Here is a 16,619-nt window from a genome sequence, read left to right as displayed (position 1 = left end):
TGCAATTTCAATTAACTGTGAAGCTGAGAAAGGGAAAAGCAGCATTGGGAAGGGGAAAGTAGCTGAGGAATATTGAGCACAGGTTTAGATTTCCCTTGAAACTTGCTTAGAGGAAATACCTCTGTTTAAACCAGCCAAAAATGTCTTTTTTTTTTTTACTTCATGCTTACTTGATCATTAAAAAATTTTAAAAACAAGATTTTAAATAAAAATGCCCCAAAGATTAGTAGAATTTAAATTGATAAAGATCTAATAATTCACCACCGTGGAAGGGTAACATTGATGATCTCTGTACATACTCACTTTTGACATGGAAAAGATGATGAGGGATTGTATCTCTGGAGCTACATAGTGTCAGAACTGAGATGTCAGATGTGCATGAGAAGGTGAAATAAATTATCACATATTTTCTTTCTTAATCCTAATGCATGTCCTGATTACTCACAAAGTATTCAGGCAGGCTTTGAGAAGAAGGCATGTCTGTCTGTCCCTTCATTTAACAATTGCTTATTAGTGCCCTTCCTCCATTGATTTCAAATCAAAACTTCTCTTGTAATTCCTTAAAAAGTTGGCTTATTTAAAATCATCAAAGATCAGGGAACATCCTACTCTTTAAAGTCTGATTTTCTCCATTTTGTCTAAAGATTGGTAATGAACTTCATTGCAATTTTATACCGGTTTCAGTGGTGCACATTTCTTCTAGTTTAATCAGCAGAGACATTGGGGGATAAATTATTGCCCTGGGACCTAGGTCCAGAAATGTTAATTAGCCTCCTGGAAAAAACATAATAATAATACTGAGAATTAACTTTGAACAGGTAGCTAGGGAAGATGTTCCAAACTGACCCAAGAGGGAGCCAACACTGAGCATCACTAAGAGGGTAAAAACCTCGTGGGAACTGATGCTATGAATATGGCAATAGTGAAAAATGAAACGTGACAAGCCTCTTTATAGTAATAATATTTTTATTAAAGCATAGGGTTATACATAAGAGTGGTGCTCATTCTAACCTGATCGTACATGCATGAATACATTTTGCTCCATTTTAGTCCCCAGTACAGTTTATTGTCTCTTTTTCTCTCCTCTCCCCTTCCTGGTTCCCTTTTTTACTTTATTTGTCCTCTATTGATTTATGATTTTAATTGGTGCTTCATAGATACACATAAAGGTGAAATTCACTGTGGTATATTCATATATGTATAAAGCATAATTTGATAAGTTTCATTCTTCAGTTCCTACCATTTCCTATTTCTCTTCTCCCGCCTCAATCCCCTTCCTCTATTCCACTGATGTCCATCCTATTTTAATGGAACCAACTTTTTCCCTTCTGTTGCTCTAACTTCCACATTTGACTGAAAACATTTATCCTGAATTTTCTGTGTCTGGCCCATATCTGTAAGAATGTTGTTCTTCATTTCCATCTATTTACATAAATGTCATAATTTCATTTCTTTTTATTTCTAAGTAAAACCCTATTGTATATACATACCACATTTTCTTAACCTGTTCATCTGTTGATAGGCTGTTGGGTTGATTCCTTAACTCCATTATTGTGAATTCTTTTGCTACAAACAATGATATATCCCTGTATCACTATAGTAATACTGATTTTTATTTTTTCAGAAAAATACCAAAGAGGGGCTGGGGATGTGGCTCAAGCGGTAGCACACTCGCCTGGCATCCGTGCGGCCCAGGTTCGATCCTCAGCACCACATACCAACAAAGATGTTGTGTCCGCTGAGAACTAAAAATCTCTCTCTCTCTCTCTCTCTCTCTCTCTCTCTCTTAAAAAAAAAAAAAAAAAAAACGAAAAAAAAAAGAAAAGAAAAATACCAAAGAGTTGAAAACCTGAGTCATAGGGATATGGTCCTAGTTTTTTTTTCTGAGGAATATTCATAATACTTTCCACAGTGGTTGTATAAATTTTCATTCCCACCAACAATGTAGAGTGCACCTTTTCCTATATCCTTGCCAGTATTTATTATTATTTGTATTTTTGATGATTGCCATTCTAAATAGAGTAAAATGGAATATAAATGAATTTTTTTATTTCATAATTTGCTGATTTTAGTTATACATGACAATACAATCTATTTTGACATGTGTAGAAATATGCAATATATCCTATTCTAATTAGAACCTCAGTCTTGTGGATTTACATGATGGTGAGATTCACAGCAGTGTATTTATATATGTACTTAGGAAAGTTATATCAGATTCATTCCACTGTCCTCCCTATTCTTCCCTCCCTTTCCTTCATTACCTTTTATCTAATCCGCTGAACTTCCATTCTTCCTCTTCCCCTATATTGTGGCTAAGCTTCTACTTATCAGAGAAAATATTGAATTTTGTTTTTTTGGCTTTGGCTTATTTTACTTAGCATGATAGTCTCTAGATCCATCCATTTACTGGCAATGTCATAAATCATTCTTTCTTTATGATTCCTATGGGTGAGTAATATCCCACTGTGTATATAAGCCACATTTTCTTTATGCATTCATCTGTTGATGGGCATGTAGGGTTGGTTCCATAGCATAGCTATTGTGAATTGCATTGCTATAAACATTGATTTGGTGATGTCACTGTAGTATACTGACTTTTATTTCTGAGGAGTCATATAATTGGGTCAAATTATATACACATTCTATCTTTTTGAGGAATCTCCAAACTGATTTCCAGAATGGTTGCACAAATTGTTAGTACCCACTAACAATGTCTTAGTGGACTCTTTCCCCTACGTCTTCACTAACATTTATTGGTACTTATACTCTTGACAATTGTCAGTCTGACTGGAGTGAGGTGAGATTTCAGTTTTAATTTACATTTCTCTGATTGCTAGAGATGTTTACCTTTTTTTCATATATTTGGTGACTGTTTACATTTCTTCTTTTGAGAAGTGTCTGTTTTGTTCCATTGTCCATTTATTGATTGGGTTATTATTATTATTTGTGTGTGTGTGTGTTAAATTTTTTGAATTCTTTGTATATCATGGAGATAATTACCTTATTTGAGATGAAGTTTCTAAGATTTTCTCTAATTCTGTAGGCTCTTCATGTTCTTGATTGTTTCCTATGTTTTAAAGAAGTTTTTAACCATCCAATGTGTTGATTGTTTTATTTTACTTCTTGTACTTTGGGCATCTTGTTAAGTAAGTTAGTTCCTTAGATGACATGTTAGAGTGTTGGGCCTACACTTTTTTCTAGTAGTTGCAGGGTTTCTTGTCTAATCCCTAGGTCTTTGATTCACTTAGAGTTGATTTTTGTTCAGAGTGAGAGACAGGGGTTAAATTTTATTCTGTTATATATGGATTTCCAGTTTTTGAGCACCATTTTTTGATCAGGCTATCTTTTCTCCAATGTATGTTTATTTTGCCTTTGACTAGTATCAGATAATTGTATTCATGTGGGTTTGTCTCTGTGTTATCTATTCAGTTCCATTGGTCTTCATACCTATTTTGGTGCCAATACCTTACTGATTTTGTTACAATAGCTCTGTAGCATAATTTAAGGTCTGGTATTGTGATACCTCCTGCTTTATTATTCACACTAAAGATTGCTTTGGCTATTCTGGGACCCTAATTGTTCCAAATAAATTTTGTAACTACTTCTTCTATTTACATTAAGATTATCTTTGGAATTTTAATGGGAATTGCATTGAATCTCTATAGCACTTTTGGTAGCATGGCCATTTTTTTAATATATATTTTTTGACACAATACTTTTATTTTATTTGTATGTGGTGCTGGGGATTGAACTCAGTGTTTCATGCATGCTAAGCAAGCACTCTACCACTGAGCCACAACCCTGGCCCAGTATAGCCATTTTGCCAATAATAATTCTGCTTATCCAAAAATATGGAAGATCTTTCCACCTTCTAAGGTCTTCATCAATTTTATTCTTTAATATTTTGTAGTTTTTATTGAAGTGGTCTTTCATCTCTTTTGCTAGATGAGTCCCAAATATTTTATTTTATTTTTGTGACTATTATAAATGAGATAGTTTACCCAATTTCTCTTTCAGTTGATTCATCTTTGGAATATAGGAATACAATTGATTTATGTGTGTTAATTTTGTGTCTTTCTAGTATGGCGAGTTTATTTATGAATTTTAGATGTGTTCTGGTATAGTTCTTAGGGTTTTCTAAATGCAGGATGAAATGTTTGGCTTTAGAGATAGTTTACACTTATCTTTTCCTATTTGTGTCCCTATAATTTCTTTCATTTGCCTAATTGCTATGACTAGAGTTTCAAGGACCTTGTTTGAATACAAGTGATGATAGAAGGCATCCCTGTATTTTTGCAGTTTTTAGAGGGAATGCATTCAGTTTTGTTTGTTTGTTTGTTTTTGTTGTTGTATTTTAGAATGATGTGGACTTTGAGTTTGATGTGCATAGCTTTCACAATGTGTTGAGGTACATTTTTTTTACCCTAGTCTTTCTAGTGTTTTAAACATAAATGGATGCTGTATTTTGTCAATTTTTTATCTGCATCTATTGAGATAATCACATGATTCTTGTCTTTAAGTCTATTTATGAATTACATTGAATTTTGTATGTTGAAATAACCTTTCATTTCTGAGATGAACCCCACTTAATCATAGTGTAGTATCTTTTTAATGTGTTTTCATATGTGTTTTGCCAGTATTTTGTTAAGAATTTTTGCATCTATGTTCATCATGGAGTTATATTGTTCTGAAGTTTTATTTCCTGGATGTGTTTTTGGTTTGGGGTGTTAGGGTGATAGTCTCTTCATAGAAAGAATTTAAAAGGTTTTCCTCCTTTTCTATTTCATGAAATAATATGAGGAGTGCTGGTTTCAGTTCTTTCAAGGTCCTGTAGAACTCACCTGAGATTTCATTCTGGTTGTAGGCTTTTTTGTTGGTAGTGGTGGACTTTTGATGGTGTCTTCAATTTCATTACTTAAAATTGATGTTTAAAGTTTTCTACATCATCTTGGTTTAATTTAGGTAGGTCATATGTCTTTGGAAATTTATCAATGTCTTCATGATTTTCTAATTTTTTAGAGTATAAATTTTCAAAATTTCTTCTGAGTATCTTCTGTATTTCAGTAATTTCTGTGGTTACATTTCCTTTCTCATTACTGAATTTAATAATGAGTTTTTCCCTGCTTTCTTTTTTTAGTTTGTCTAAGGGTTTATAAATTTTATTTATGCTTTCAAAGAGCCAACAATTTGTTTCATAGCATTTTTGAATTTTTTATTCAAATTATATTGATTCTGGTTCTGATTTTAATTATTTCCTGTTTTCTACTGATTTTAGTGAAATTTTTCTTTTTCTAGTGCCTTGAGATGTAATATTGGATTGTTTATATAGTGTCTTTCAATTCTTTTAATGAATGAGCTCAATGCAACAAATGAACTTTCCTCTTAGAATCACCATCATAGTGTCCCAGATATTTTGATATGTTGTATCATTCTTCTTATTTACCTAAGTATTTTTATTTTCCCCCAGACTTCTTCTGCTATGCATTTATCATTATAAATCTATAATAGCATATTTTTAGTGTCCAGGTTTTACAGTAGCTTCTATTTTTTTATTTTATCCTTGACTTCAAATTTTATTCTATTTAATCTCACAGAATGCAAGGTATTATCTATATTTTTTTTGTATTTGTTGAGAGTTACTTTGTGGTCTAACATATAGTCTATTTTAGAAATTAATACATATGCTGCTGGGAAGAAAGTGTATGCACCATTGATGGATAAAGTATTCTATAGTGTCTGTTAGGTCTAAATTACAAATTGTAATTTTTAGTGTGATAACTATAGCTTCTTAGTTTTTTTCTTTCTTTTTTTTTTTTTGGAAGATCTGTCCAGTGTTGAGAGAAGCACATAGTCACCCAGTATAATTGTGTTGTGATCTATTTGATCCTTGATATCAATAAGGTTTTGTTTGATGTACATAGGTGCTCCACAGTTTGGGGTATAAATATTTACAGTTGTTATGTCTTGTTGACATATAATTCCCTTAAGTGGTATGAAATGACCTTTTTTGTCTCTCCTGATTAACTTACCTTGAAGTCCATTTCATCTTATATGGGAATAGAAACCCTGCTTGTTTTTGAGATCCATCTGAATGATATATATATATATATATATATTTCAATTTTTACCTTCAGTCTGTGGATGTCTTTGCCTATGAGGTGAGTTTCTTGTAGGCAACATATTGTTGAGTCTTATTTTTTAATCAAATATGCCAAGACAAGTCTTTTGATAGATGAGTTTAGGCTGTTTACATTCAATTTCATTATTGGAGATGACTTTTATTCCCTGTCTTTTGATTTTCTTGTTTTTAATTTGTAATAGTTTTTCCCTTGATGGACTATTCTTCTAGTATAGTTTTTCCAACTGTTGTTTTTCATTTTTATTTGTTGTTTCCTCTTCCTGAAATAATTTATTGTGTATGCTTTGTAGTGCAGACTTTATAGTTGTGAATTCTTTTAGCTTTTGTTTATTATGGAAGTTTTCTATTTCATCTATAAATGTGAAGCTTAATTTTGCTGGGTGTAGTGCTCTTGGCTGGCATCCATTTTCTTTCAGAGCTTGGTACATATTATTCCAAGATCTCCTAGATTGAGCTTCTGGGTTGAGAAATCAGCTAAAATCCAGATTGTTCTACCTCTAAATGTGACCTGTTGTTCCATCTAGCAGCATTCAAAACTCTATCCTTATTCTTTATGTTAGTCATTCTCATTATAGTATGCTTTGGTGTGGGTCTGTTGTAATTTTGTACATTTGGGTTCTGTAAGCCTCTTATATTTGATTTTCCATTTAATTTTTCAGGTTTGGGAAATTTTCTGATATTATTTTATTAAAAATATTGTGCATTCTTTTGTTTGTGTCTCTACAGATTCCTGTATCCTGATATATATTAAATTTGACCTTTTTATGTTATTCCATAATTCTTGGAATTTTTGTTTATGATTTCTTACCATCATCTCTGTGTGGTCAACTTTATTTTCAAGACTGTGTATTTTTTCTTCATTGTCTGGGGTTCTGTCTTCCAAGTGGTGATACTTTCTATTGAATTTTTAATTTGGTTTATTGATTCCTTCATTTCAAGGATTTCCACTTGATTTATTTTTATAATATTTCTGTTTATTGAAGTGACCTTTCACCTCCTGAAATTTATCTCTGATTTTACTCCTTACACTGTTTTTTATGTCATGGATCAGTTTAACTATGAACATTGTAAACTAACATTTCTTCTACTATATTGTTAATAGATTCTATGATTAGAGCATTTTCATTTATTTGGGGCACTTAGTTCCCTTGTTTTTTCTTTTTTTTTTTTTTTTTTTGAGTCTTCCTATTTGGCCTTGTGAATCTGAGGTAATATGATTTTTACTCTGTAGACTTGCAGTGTCCCTGAAAGTTTCCAATGCCTCATCTTTAAGGGGGAGACCAAAATTGACAGCACCTAACACAAACATCATTTAGCCTTAAACCAAATAGATCATTTTAAGACATCTACAGTTTTGTCTCAATAAGCAGAAATGATATGTTCAATTATTTTCTACAATATAAATGATAAGTTTGCAAATGGGTATATGATTTCAAATGATAAACAGAGAGAACAGAAGTGGTGTAGGCTGTGATGTATTAAGAAAGAGAAGGTAAGATACAAGTAAATAATTATAGAAAGAGTGAAGAGGAATTAATAGAGATTGGCTGCTAGCAGGAGAAAAGAGAGACACAGAATCTAGCCAGAAAGATAAGTAGGACGAAAAATATAAAAAAATAAAATAAAATAAAAAGTAAAAATAAAAGAATACATAACAAAACTGTAATATATTATTCAGACATGCTCATCCTCAATAAATTGATGCCTGAAAATACTTGACTGAAAAAATAGTTGAGATGTGAGAAAGAAAGGGAAAAACAGTATCTCAACAGAAAATTAAACAATTGTTTCCATTAGAGTTCAAGTTTCTCAGCTTCCCTTCTCAGCCAATAGGTGGGGTTGTCTGTAGTTTGCTGGTAGCTCCATCCTCAAGATGGTGAGGGTTGCTAGGGTTGAAGGGTTACCCCTGGAAGTGGAACTCCTGGAGGTAGGGTATAGGCTTTGCCATCCATGTTAGAAGACTGCTCCCCAGGAATCTCCTTTGTATTCTACTCATGTGATGTAAGAGCCTGATCTTAGCCCTTACGTCACCTGTGGGCCCCACAATTCCTGGTCCCTGATTTAGTCTACAACTTGATCTTTCCTCCTCCCACCCTTTTGAATTTCCAGTTAGACACTACTCTCCCAGGTGGTCCTAAGCACTGAGACTTCTGTGTCTGTCTCAGAGAGCTGTTCAGTATTGGGTAGATAAAGACGAGGTGATGAAAACTACAGGCTGGCCATGTAGCTGTAAGCACTGTGCTGGGTTGGTGGCTAGGGAGGGTTAGGGGGACTGGGAATTTGGTGCCTGACTGATGTTGAACCTGACAGGACCAAGGGATTGGTGGATGTTGGGCTGGGGATGAAGATGGGGACTGAGCTAGTGTCAGGGCCCAGTGAGTGCTGCCCTGAGTGGCCCCCAGGAACCCAGTTGGTGCTGGACTAGCTGATTGGGTAAGACTAGAGCCTCTTCCAACCTTTCAACCCACTATAGGCAGCCCTGTCTATCCCCTTGCACCTTATGACTTGTGCTATTGGGGAGAGTCTTGCTGTCTTTAGCCTCTCTAACCTGTGTTCCCCTGGGTAAAATGCTGCCAGTGTCTGCCTTTCTTCAGGATTGCTAGGCCCACATAGACTTAGCTGCTAACTCACAGATCATACAGTTTCTGTATGCTCCACTATGCTGTAGGCCCAAGGTCTCGATGTTGTTTTAACTTGCAATGAAAGATACTACCAGGGATATGCTAACATAAAGGAGTAACCATATAAAGAAGCAACACAATGGTGGCTATTAACACACCTAGCATTATTAGTCAGTATAATTTGTGAATCTTTAATTTTTAAAATTTTAACATTTTATATGCATGCAAATATTACACACTTAGCAATAAACTTTAGGATCCTAAATATCAAATCTACTTTTATTTAAAACACATTTATTTGGATGTGCATTAATTTTAATTTTCTTTACTTTTTAATTATATCATGTCCCTTGTTGATAATGGTAATTTTTAAAAAAATCTTTAGTTATAGAGGATTATTAGTGAGCTAAACAAATTGAAGAATACTATAAATATTTTTTTTTTCTTTTTGGGTGCCAAGAGCTAGGTGATCAGAAATTTTTTTTTAACAAAGCATATAGCATCATTTAGAGTGGAAGAGGTACTGAGAAATCTATATGAATTATTTTCTTGTAAGTACAAGTACAAACAAACTAAATTATTTATTTCCTTGTTGGGTTTTGCTTTTGTTTTATTTTTCTTTATTTTCTTTCTTCTTTCTTTTATTTATTTATTTTTGGGGGTAGATTAAAAGTAATGAACTAGGTTTACATTAATTACAAAAACATTATCACTCCTTTAGATTGGGAACTTAGCTTGAAAAAGGTTTGTTTGAAGGGGGACTAAAGGAGTGAATTTATGTGATGGAGACTATTTTTTCTGGGTGTAAGAAATATTTGAGAAGGTTTATGTGAATTGAGTTCATATCAAGCAGAGATAAATAGATGTGGAGTTTAATGGTTTATCCTTAGTTAATATTTTATTTCTATATTTGAACATTTTTTTTCCTCTTTGAAACAAAAGCAAGTTTTTTGAAGGAATCACTGAAAACTTGTCTTACCTGTTTGTTCCTCATAGTGTGAATGAATGGATTCAACATGGGAACAATGGACATCATTAGCACCACCACACCCTTATTGATAGCCATGGATTTTTTTACTGAAGGTTTGACATAGATGAAGATAGAGCTTCTATAGGTGGTGTACACCACAATCATGTGAGAAGAACAAGTGGAAAAGGCTCTTTTTCTTTGCTGAGCAGAGGGGAATCCTAGAATGGTCTTGATGATGTATATGTAGGACAGAACAACACACACTAGGGTCAGAATGAAGGTCAGCACGGCACAAACAATCAAGAACTGCTCTTTGAGCCATGTGTCTGAGCATGAAATCTTCGAGATAGCAGATGCATCACAAAAAAAAAATAATCAATAACATTTGAATCACAATATTTCAAATTTAGGAAGAGAATAAGTGGTGGGAGTATGGTCAACAAACCATCCATCCAACAGCAGAGGACAAGCTTCCTGCAGACTCTGTGGTTCATGATGGTGACAGAATGCAGGGGTTTGCAGATGGCCACGTAGCGATCATAGGACATAACGGCCAGAAGAAAAAAAATTCTATTACTCCAAAGATGTCAATAAAAAACACTTGAACGACACAAATATTATAAGTAATGGACCTGTCATTGGTTACTATGTTGTACAAATATCTAGGGATACAAGCAGATGTAAATGAAATTTCTAATAGGGCAAAATTTCGTAGGAGAAAGTAAATGGGTGTTTTAAGGTAGGGGTCCAATAAAGTGAGGGATATGATGTTCAGATTCCCAGTTATACCAACATGTAAGTGAGAAATAGAAACCCAAAAATTGGAATCTGAAGTTGAGGGTCATCTGTTAGTCCCAACAGAGTGAAGGTTGTTATTGTGTATTTTTTCATCACTAACTACTGATGTTTATTTAGTCAATCTTCATGTAAAATTTAGAGCTATTTTATCTGACAAGAGTGACATGAAAGCCCGAAAGAAATAGTCACTACTAGAGACAGAAAACTAATGCACATGTAGTTTCTTCTGTAAATTGCAATTGATGTTGTCAATACCCTGATGGGCATGGCTACTCCTTTTATTCTACGTTTGTAATTTATATCTAACTGGATTATTCTGCGTTGTTGGCTTTGGGTCACAATCTCTTGTGATTCAATAAAATTATAAATTCTTTTTATTGTTAAGATCTTCTGTATTTTAAAGGTGAATATTTAAATGTAATTATTTTGTCCAGTCTTTCCTAGAATATTTGGTCTAAAATGTAAATATCTAACATCTCATATGGACTTCATGAATAGGTTTGTCAGTCCACTATGACCTGAATATCATGTTTTGCCAACTATGACAAAGCCTGTGTGTATGTAGTTTGTTTTGTATTTTAAAATGTAACTGCCACATCGTGGGCTCACTCCTTTGATTCTCCTTACATTTCTCTGCTAGTATGTAATTTATTGCAGTGTCCACTGGGATACAAATGTGGCTACAAATGAAGAAATGCTTGATCCAAGGATATACAGCTGGAAAAAAATTACTTATATACTTTCAGCCTGTTAAGGATGGAAAATATCCCTAACCCCTTGATAACAATAAGATCAAGTAAAACATCAAATTCCAAATGCTAAATAAACTCTCCACAGTCTGCCTGTGTACATCTACTTATTGTGATTTTCAGTTTCAGCATCTGCTCTATTGGAAAGTCTTCTAAAAATCTATGTTAATTATTCATTTTTGTTCCTGTTACAAGTAATTTTTATTTCAATTTTAGCATTTCCCCTGAGAAACTGAGATTGTTGAAATTAGGATGTTATTTTTTTTTGTTTAAACTAGGATATCTACCCAAACTAACACAATCCTAGATTTATGATCAGTGTGTAAGAAATATCATATGAATAAATACATATTTATATAATTTGCCTACACATTCAAAGCTAGCTTCAGTTCTATTTGGGTTTCATCTTGAAATTACTTTGTCATTGATTTTAATTATTTAAATTTCATATATCTCTGTTTTTGACATTTTTTTTCTTTGCTACTGTGAAAGTATCATACTGTGAAAGTATCACTCATGTTCTTATGTTGTTATGTTCCATGCCAACCAAACTGTTGATTGTCATTGATTTCTTGTTTTAGCTCTTGAACAGATAAATGCATCTTTGGTGAATTTTTGTTTTCTTGAGGCATCTGTCAGTAATGTATTCAAACCAGAAGGCAAGAAATTTGCATATCTGAATTCACAATGTTACATGCTAGACATCTTAAAATGAATATTTTAAATACTTAAAAAAGAATATTTTTACATATCTATAAGTGTAATTAATTCTAATTTCAGCCCATTGTATGTTTGTTATCAGTTTATAAATTTCTTTTTATTTTTGCAAATTCTTATTTTTTTCAAAATTTTACCTATATTAAAATAAACTTATGAATATACCACAAGTTTTAAACCAATTCCTAACAAGATATTATACCTCTTTTTGTTTTCCACAATTGTTAAGATGTCTAAAATAAGCATATGTTTATAAACATTTCATGATTTGCACAATGCACAATTTCATGATTCTCAGTTATGTAATTTCAAAGAAAAAAACATATATATATATATATATGACACTTTTGTGTACATTTACCAGGGCATCATCTATAAAGTTCCTATCACTAATTTTCTTCAACTCACATGTGATGTTATAGCTGCAACACTCAAATCACTGTACCATATGGTAGATCTTTTTGAAAAATTATTGAAACCTTTAGTTGATACAGGTTTTGGTCACATTTGGTTTTAATTCATACAATTACACCATGGTTAATCCTCTATTCAGTTTATATTTAAGGATTTCATCATTGTCTTCTACAAAAAATTTTTCTCCTAGATTTTTCACTTATGCCTCTTCAATCAATATTTTAATAATATTTCAAAATGAGAGTTAAGGAATTTTCAGTTCTTGAATCAAGTTTTCTAGAGATTTTCCTCAGCTGTCACACAATTTTATTACCATATTCAGGTTAATATCTCCAGTATTTATCTTATGTAGATGAACAGGAACAGCCTCCCACCCACCACCATTTTCTAATAAGACTCAATAAGCATATATTGTGAATGTCATTTCTTTTTAAAAATAGTCACTATTTCAAGAGATCAGGGTGGATAACCTCTTAATTATATGACCAGTTACTGCAGTTAAATCTCAAGTTTTGTTGCACCACCATTGAGAAGAAAAGCCAACAAAGACTTTTTGAAGACCTGTGTCATTCCTAAGAGCTATGGGACACAATAACTACAATGGGTCGTTTTTATTGAAGGGAAGGATACTCTTTTCAGCTTCCTTCTTCTCAACCCAGTTGCTCCTAGAGGTATCATATGGTAGTAAGCTCTTTCCTGAACTCTTTCCTGCATGTTAGCCATTTTCCCCAAAATGTCCCTTACATATTCCATTCATTAATACTTCTTGTTTTTAAGAGGCAAATACTAGGGAAATGGTTGTAAGTTTAAAGATTTTGCAGGGATAACTAATTTTTTCAATAGCAAATAAAGTGTTACATTGGATATTTTTAGTGCAGATACTCATTTTTTTCCTTTAAAAAGGTAAGTTAGGGTGTGAAAGTAATAATGTCCCCTCATCTATAATTTCATATTATTGTTACATAACAATAAAAATCAGCATTCCAAAAGACAACCCAATAAGACCTGTGAATCTTTATATAATAATTCAAATAACTAATCACATGTAATTTGGTTAAATCATGTCAAACCAGCTTCTTAGAGAAAATCATTATACAAAGTTATGAAAGATGAACTTAAATGAAATAAAATAGCCATTGTATTTATTCTTCTGAGACTTAACAATAGCTTTAACTGATTCTTTAACAAGAGTCCTAATGGGTAATTTGATGAAGATGACCTAATAGCAAAAGTTTATGAATGGTTTTCTTGTCTTAGTGTATGCCCTCCACCCCCATTTCCTATGATTGGTGCTTGAAAAATGTTAGAATTCTTGAGTGCTATTGTTTTTGTACAAGTGATTGAACTTAGCAGCACTTAACCACTTAGCCACCTCTTTAGTCCTTTTTTATTTTTTATTTTGAGACAGGGTCTCACTAAGTTGCTTAGGGTCTTACTAAGTTTCTTAGGTTCTTGCTAAGTTGCTAAGACTGGTAACTTGCAGTTCTCCTGCCTGGGCCTCTGGAGACACTGAGATTATATGTGTGCATCACCATGCCTGGCTTCTTCAAATTTTTCATCTCCAACAAACTGGAAAGATTTTCTAACCAATAACTTTAGTCCAATTTTTACCTAGGAAATATTTTCTAGTTCTCTTTGGATTGAAAATAAAATATTGTTTTAAGTATTTCCCTCTCTTGATTTCAAGGCATTGGTATTGTGCTCTCTAGATGGGGTGAAGGCTTTTTACACTATTAAAATCTGCATTTATTTGTTAAACCTAAAACTAAATAAATAAATTTCAGAATAAAAATATATTCACATATTGAGGCTTTGATATTAATTTACTAAAGTGCCCTCAAAAAGGTTAAACCAAATTATACAGTTGAATTTTATTCATGACCTAGCTATGTAACACACTTAATCTAACACTTATGACTATCTCATGATCACATACAATATGACAATTTTTCATCAGTTTATCATTTTTAAAAATTTGTTGTTTATGTTGTTATGATGTATAAAAACTTATGTTTTGGATTTTTTCTATTTTTCTAAACAATATGGTTTCATGTTAATTTCTATGTCCTAAAGCATAGGACACAGCAAAACATAAGACATAGTAAAAATTCCACATACTTAGAGCTGCCTGATACTTGACAAAGGTGCCCAAACATACATGTTGAAGAAAAGATAGACTGTTTCACAAATGGTGCTGGGAAAACTGAGCATCTATATGGACAAGAATAAAATTAGATTTCAATCTCTCACCCTGCACAAAAGTGAAATCAAAGTGGATCAAAGACCTAATTCTGGAATTAAATTAAAATTTCTGCAACTGTTAGAATAGAACAAAGGGTTAACACTCCAGCATATTGGTACAGCCTCCAATTTCCTTAACAAAACCACCAGAACTCAAAAAAATAAAACCAAGAACCAATATTTGGAGTGGCTTCAAATTAAAAGCTTCTACATAGCAAAGAAAATGATTAAGAGCACGAACAGAGAATCTAAATAAAGGGAGAAAGTCGTTGTCAGCTTTTCCTCTGATAAGAGATTAATATCTAGAATACATAAAGAACTCAAGATGCTTAACACCAAAACCAAATAACCAATCAATAAGTGGGCAAAAGAACTAGACAGAAATTTCTCAAAAGAAAAAAACACAAATGATCAACATATGAAAAACTATTTAAAAACTCTAGTGATCAGTAAAATGCAAAACAAAACTACCAGAAGATTTCATCTTACTCTTGTTGAAATGGCAATATCAAGAAGTGAAATAATATAAACGCTAGAGAGGATGTGGTGAAAAAGGTACAATCATATAATATTGATTGGACTGTAAAATAGTACAACTACTTTGGAAAGCAGTATGCAGATTCCTCAAAAAATCAGGAGTGGGCCACCATATGACCCAGCTATTCCACTCCTTGGTATTTATTCAAAATAACTAAAATCAGCATATGACAATGATATAGTTTCATCACCCATAGCATATAATTTGCAATAGCCAAGTTACAAAAGCAGTGCATATGAATATGCTAAGAAAATGTAGTATATATACATAATAAAGTTTTACTGAGCCATAAAAAAAGAGTGAAATTATGCCATTTTCTAGTAAACTGATGTAGCTGTATAACATCACACTAAGTGAAATAAGCCAGACTCAGACAATCAAGGTTGGATTTTTATTTATTTTTTTTTTCATATGCAGAAGCTAGAGCAAAATAAAAGAAAAATGTAAGGGGTCATAAAGGTATGGGAAAAATTTAGTGGAGGAGAAGGAGAGAGAGAGAGAGAGAGAGAGAGAGAGAGAGAGAGAGAGAGAGAGAGAGAGAGAGAGAGAGAGAAAGTGATAGGATAGGAAAAGGGGAGGAAATGTTGAATGGCGATATGAACTGGGTTCAAAGGGGCTGACTGTATCAATAACTAATAAAAGGGTGAAGAAACCACACAGCACACAAACCTAAGTTTCTAAGGTAGGATGGCTCAGCTCTGCTAAGTGACCCCAAGGGTCAGCTCCAGCGCTGGAAGAAGCAAGACAGCAAGCACACCTGAAACCTTCTATTTATTGGGGAAAAGACATTCAAAAAAGTTCTAGCCAAATAAGGCAAGGTTTCAAAGCAAGCAGTCTTGCTTGGTGATGTCTTGTGGTCATCAGTTTGACTGACATCTTGGAAGGCCACACCCATCTCAGGTGTTGTGTGGGATCAAAGGCAGAGTGAGAGAAATGGCAAACACAGGTTGCACAGCCCAATTAGGCAGCAATGTCAGTCCAGTTCCCTCACACACTCAAATGCGCAGAGCTCACACACACAACCCATGGATGGCGTGCAACAATGTACATGTATAAATATACCACAGTAAATTCCACCTTTATGCATATCTATAAAGCACAAAACAATAATAAATAAATAAGTGAGGGAAAGTAAAACCAGAAGGGAAGGAGAAGGAGAATAGGGGAAGGGAGGAGAGTAGGAAATGGGGGAGGGGGCACTCGGAACTGAAGTGGAATAAATTAAATTCCCTGCAGGTATGATTGTAGCAAAATGAACCTATTTACAACTATAATTGACTAATAAAAATAAATATTTTAATTACTTTGAGAATTGTCAAAAATAGGAAAGATACATTATTTTTATAAAGTGAGTGCTTTTTCTTTAGCAATCTATCAATTTTTACTACTACTCATGAGCTTTTCCAACCTTTACTATTAACCCATTAGA

The 16,619-nt window shown here is 33.1% G+C and overlaps 1 pseudogene; it reads right to left on the bottom strand.

Annotated features, from left to right (window-relative positions):
- Positions 1-7,327: 7,327 nt before the first annotated feature.
- On the bottom strand, positions 7,328-10,624 carry LOC124087408 (olfactory receptor 6C2-like; annotated as a pseudogene).
- Positions 10,625-16,619: the final 5,995 nt, after the last annotated feature.

Source organism: Marmota monax, unplaced genomic scaffold, assembly GCF_021218885.2.
Source record: "Marmota monax isolate L192 unplaced genomic scaffold, Marmota_monax_Labrador192_F-V1.1 WCK01_AAM20220418_F8-fsc00012, whole genome shotgun sequence".
NCBI lineage: Eukaryota > Metazoa > Chordata > Mammalia > Rodentia > Sciuridae > Marmota > Marmota monax.
This window is presented reverse-complemented; position numbering and strand designations above follow the sequence as displayed.